Source organism: Nicotiana attenuata, chromosome 7, assembly GCF_001879085.1.
Source record: "Nicotiana attenuata strain UT chromosome 7, NIATTr2, whole genome shotgun sequence".
Lineage (NCBI taxonomy): Eukaryota > Viridiplantae > Streptophyta > Magnoliopsida > Solanales > Solanaceae > Nicotiana > Nicotiana attenuata.
Genome location: NC_031995.1, coordinates 89,282,425 through 89,288,117, shown reverse-complemented (window position 1 = coordinate 89,288,117; position 5,693 = coordinate 89,282,425).

The following is a 5,693-nucleotide window of genomic DNA, read 5'->3' as shown; positions in this document are numbered from 1 at the left end:
TCCTGGTAAATAGTTTGGTGCCCACCGTGGGGCTAAAAAATAATAGTGATTATTTTCTTGCTAGTTTCATCACACAACGCAAGTTATCTTTCACACTTTCTTCTTGTCCAAGATCTTCGGTTGCAGGTCAAAATGTCTGGCTCAATAAACAGAGTTGAGAACGACAACCTCGAGAAAACCACGGAGAAAATGGTGTAGCAGTTCCGAATAAATCGGCGCGCCACCACTGAACCCCAATGATGCGCCTGGATCGATTCCAGCAGATGCGGGTTCACAAGACGCACAGCAGTCGACGAAACCTCACGCACCGACATAAGCGTACAACAAGATCGACGCAACAGGAAGCCCAAAAAACCCCAGCTTGGGAAGAACAGGAAGTTAGTCTTCATGTTATCTTGAAATGTTGCAGGCACAATAGCAGGTTATCGCTCAGGCTGCAAAGCCATCCAAAAGCTCCCAGCACCGTTGTACCAGGAACAACTCCCCCAGCAAACAGTCCGGAGCAATAATGGTTCGACGACATCCTGCTATCGTTAAAAAATGCTCGAGAGATCTTTCTAGAAGGAATCGAGTGGGCGAGAAGATGATAGCCGCCAACGACAAGAAAGTTGAAACTTATAACTCCAGGGCGACCATATCCCAAGTGCGCGCCCCCGATCCTGAAAGCGATAGACTCGAGGAAGTTTGGTGCAGTGGCCGTTCCCGGAGGAAGCGGCTCCGAAACCCATCCCAAAGAAGTTTAGAATGCGCGGAACTTCCCGAAGTATAACGGGACCTTAGACCCCAACGAGCACGTCACCGCCTATACGTGCGCAGTAAAGCAACGACATAAAAGGACGACGAGATCGAGTCCTCTTTACTGAAGAAGTTCGGAAACACACTCAAACGGGGCAATGATGTGGTACCATATATAGCTTCCCAACTCCATAGACTCAATCTGCCATGCTGGCGGACTCCTTCATAAAGGCATACGCCGGTGCCATCCAGTAGCAACGAGGAGGAGTCCAACGTATTCAAAATCAGGCAAAGGGAGGAACGAAATGTTGTGAGAAGTTTGTTGTCTCGATTTCAAACGGAATGAATGGAACTACCCCCGGTCTCCGCCGATGACTGGGCAGTACAAGGCCTTCACTTAGGGCCTGAACGAGCGGAGTTCTGGGCCTCGTGAAAGCTAAAAGAAATATGATCGAGTATCCGCGTAACCCTGGTCGGATGTCCATAACCGATACCAGTCAAAGATCAGGGTTGAGCATGATCAATTGGGAGCCCCTTCAGTGCTCAGTCATCCCAAACAGGCTCTTAGCAAAAGAGTCGAAGCCGAACAAAGAAAGGTATCAGCCATACTCCGAAGACAGGAGAAACGCCCGAGACGCAACCCGCCTGCAACGACCGACGGTCAACCGAGGGCAGAACCCCCGAGGGTTTCATTCACAGAGCCAGATTCGACGGAAACACAGGACCAACAGGGGCACCACGCCTATCGGAGTGCAACTTCAACGCTGGACAATTTCAGACATCGTGTTCGCCATCCGGCAAAATCATGGATACCAATGGCCCCAGGCCTGTACAATCGGATCCTTCTCAAAAGGAATCAATAACCTGGTACGGCAATTCCGCAACACGCATGGCCACAGACCGAGGTTGTCACTAAGCTAGCGAGAGGAGGTGGCCAGGTTACTCAGCAGAGAGTCATCTCAGAGAAATTCTTAAGTGACTGAGCCAAGAACCAGCTTTGAGAAAGAGAGAGGGGCCAAGAAGAATGAAGCAAACGAGCCACGACATGTGATCAATCATGATATTAGGGGCGTCGATGCTCCCTCAGGAACCGGTGATGAAGAAGGACGAAAATATCCATCACTAGAGAAAAGCGAACCCAGGGACACGTACCCGAAGATGCCTCACATTCAGAAGGAGACACCGAGACCCTGTCCAACCTCATAAACGATGCCACTGGTACATCTCTTTCCTCGTAACATACGTTTTCAAATAAACAGTGTACTCTGGTTCCGGTAGCTCAGCTCAACATTATCAGTCGATCAAGGTAATAGAGCAGCTCGGACTGCTAGACTAAATCGTGCCGCCACTCGAGTCCTCAACGGATTCAAACATGGCAAAGCGAGACAACAAACAGGAGAGATCACTCTCCGTCAGCGTGGCGGCATGACCCCCAAAACGTCATATCCATGTCATCGAAGAACATGAGGTACACGCCTTGTTCGGACGAACCGTAGGAGATACACTGCATGAGACGTACCGTCCACCTTCCACCAGATGATGAGAATTCCCGACAAAGACAGAATAAAACCGTCCACGGGGAGCAGCAACTGTAAGGGAGCAATGTTGTGGTGCACGACGTGACACCAGAGTGTCCGAACGCCCCCCCTTTTCTTCTTAGGAAAATCGGCGTTTACGACATTGGGAGGACAACTTTTCCCTTTGGATTTGGGTTTTGTTCTGGAATTTTGAAAGAGTTCGCCACCATAATTGATTAAGTGCATTAGGACACAAAAAAAAGGTTTTTGAGTTTAGAAAATCAGAGTTTGGGTAAAGGGCTAGAAATTATCTCGAGGGGAAGGTGTTAGGCCCACCCTCAAAGATACACTAGATGTGGTTTCGCTTAGGCCATGTTAACAATTTGTGACTTCACTTAAAAAAAGTAAAGCAAATAAGGGTTCAAATAGAGGGAGTTTTTCAATAATATTAAGTAAAATGAGAAATTTAGGAGAGATAAAGAGGCAGAAGATTTCAAAAAAAAGATTTAAACAATAAATGAAAAAAAAACAAATAAAGGAAAAAAAAAATCTCTCTCTGTGTGGGGGTGCAAAGTTGATTAATTACCTAAAGGTTTGCCTAGGTGAAACCTATAGGCATGATATCTGACAATGCAAAAGTATGTTGATTTTTAAGAGGCTTGCTGGTTATAGAAAAAACAAGTTCTGCAGATTAAACGACATTGCTACTGATTTTAAACTTGTAAACGAGCTAGACGATTCAGATTCATTAGTTATCCCTATAGGCATGCTTTCTAAGCGTGATTGACTTAGGACATTTGTAAGAGTGCAGTAATCCTATAGGCATGGTCTCTGGAGTACATTTGTTATTTTAACCTATGGATTGTTTGCCTAAGGGGAGTATGCAAAAGTGCAGAAACTTATAGGCATGATTTCCAATGCAGGTGAATAGCTTATAGGCAGGATTTCTATATGCAGTAATGAATAACTTATAGGCAGGATTTCTATATGCAGTAATGAATAACTTACAGGCAGGATTTCTATATGCAGTAATGAATGACTTATAATTGCAGAAGTAAACCTAAAGCATGATATCTACCGCATATGCATAACATGAAAGTCCTTCCCCCCATTTTACTATACACCCCATAAGTCATTACAAGGTTATTACAACTTGAATGAACCCAGAAAAGTGAATAAATAAAATACATCAGAAATTAAAATTCCAACCAAGGAGAGCCTAATTCAGACTCCTAGTCTGACGTATGGAATAAACCAACTTCCAAGGACCAGATTCTCCAAAGCCTTTCTCTCATTTGGGATGTGTCAAAGTTCCAAGGAGTTTCCTGAACTCCAGGCAATGCTTACACCCCAAATATCATTGTAGAGATATAGTGCAGTGTGGAAAGGCCAGCCCTCAAATGTCCAAGTTCAGAGGGAACTCAAGATTCTCAAGGCAAGGCTCATAGGAGGGGGGCAGAACTTAGAGTCTAAGAGTAAGTGTAAGTGCAACAGAGGAGGAATCAGGTAAGGCCATGGCAGGCTAGTGGTCATGCCTAGCAATTAGGATGCTGGCACACCCCTGACCAGCCTGTCAGCCAAATCTTAGGAGTTAGGATCTATTGAAGATCAAGTTCAGACCTGAGCAGTAATTTGGGTACTGCCAGGCCAAAACCTTAACTCAGATACATAGAGGGGGATAGGGGTAGGGATTTATAATAGAAACAGTTGTAAAGAAAGAAACACACATAGCTAATCACTGAACATGAACGGCAAAGTAAACAATAATGCTGAAACTATAAACACATAGGGGTAATGGGGTAGGGAGCAATTATTCATAAGGAAGAGAAGCAGGCAATAACATATAGGCATTTTAAATCAGATGTTACGCTTTACAAAGAGTAGAAAGTAGACATGCATACAAGACTGTAAATAAACACATTGGGGTGATACTGGAATTAATTTAGGACATACCAGTTTCAAAGAAGCAAGTAAAGAGAAGCAGTAGTCTTGTAAAAGCCAAAGTGCAGACAAGAAGCAAGAATGCTCTAAGTATAAGTTCAGAAGAGAATCGTGATTGTGATTTTTTTTAAGAGTCTCCCCCTTTTCACTTAAGGAGTCATGTATTTATAGTGTAGAAAGCATGCAGAAACAAGGCAAGAAATAATTTTGAAAGCTGATTGCTAATCAATTACACGAAAATCTCCCTTAATTAAGGGGTTCAGATTCAAACGGGCATAACTAATTAAGGAAATAAATTAATCAAACTCTTTTCAAAGTAGTACAAGAGGGGTAAATACATAATAGTTATTTAAGGGCAGGGTTTTGACAGTACACGGTTGTATAATTAAGGAAAGAGAGTCAATTAATAGCCACGAAATCAGAAGTCCAAATACTTGGTGTGAGTGAACCCAGTCAGAAAAAGGGGGAAGAAAGGTTTTACTTAAGGAAAATTAGTAACAATCAATCAAACCTTAAAAATAAGATTCTAATCAATCATAAGTTGGAAAACTTTTTTAGAAGAAAGAATTCATCACACATATAAAAACATACAGTCATGCTTAAACACGAAGAACCATCATGTTAATTAGTAGAAGAGTCTAGCATAGAAAAAGTTCAGAGTCGTAAACAAAGGAGTTCAAACTCAGCTCATAGACTCAGAATGAGTCTAAAAGAGTTAAGGGTTCCAAAATAGAACCCCAGTTCAAACACTTGCTCAAACCTTGGTAAAAACCCCAAATTCTAGGGTTTCCAACTCGAATCAGAGATAAGGAGGCAACAGGCTCAGAGATTTCTTTCAGAAACTCATGAGAAAGATAACAGATACAATAGCAAATTCGAAACAACAGAGTGAAGAAACTGATTTGAAGCATAGTGAGAGTAAAAGGAACATGTTCAAGAAAAACCTGGGACTTAAACAAACTCAGGAGAGAAAAGAGATAGTATAACACGTAAGAAAAACAGTAGAGGAAACATGTTTAAAGGGAACTCAAACAAGGTCCAGTTAAAGGCAAACAAAGAACTAAGAAACTTAGTAGAAAATACAGTAGAGGAACACAAGGATATCAGAAAACATAGCCAAAGAACACATAGGGAAACATAGCAAGATAAACATGTGAGAGCATGGTATAGAAACACAATAGGAAGATGAAACATAGAAAGCACAGAAGAACACGTATAGTAGTAAGAAAGCATAAGAAAGCAGTAGAAACACATGCGTGGTAAAAGGACATAAACACATAAGCACAGTGAGGACAAATACACATAGAAAAGAAAAGTCGGAGAAACACTTTGAACTTTCAGAAACCCTAAATTGGAAATAAGTAAGTTTTGAAAGAAAAAATTGGGGAAAATGTTTGAAAACTCAAGTAGAGCACAGATATAGAACAGATCTAAGAAAACAATCAGAGAAAACCTCGAATAGCTAGGGTTTCAGAGGAACCCTAAAACGAGAAAGGCTTG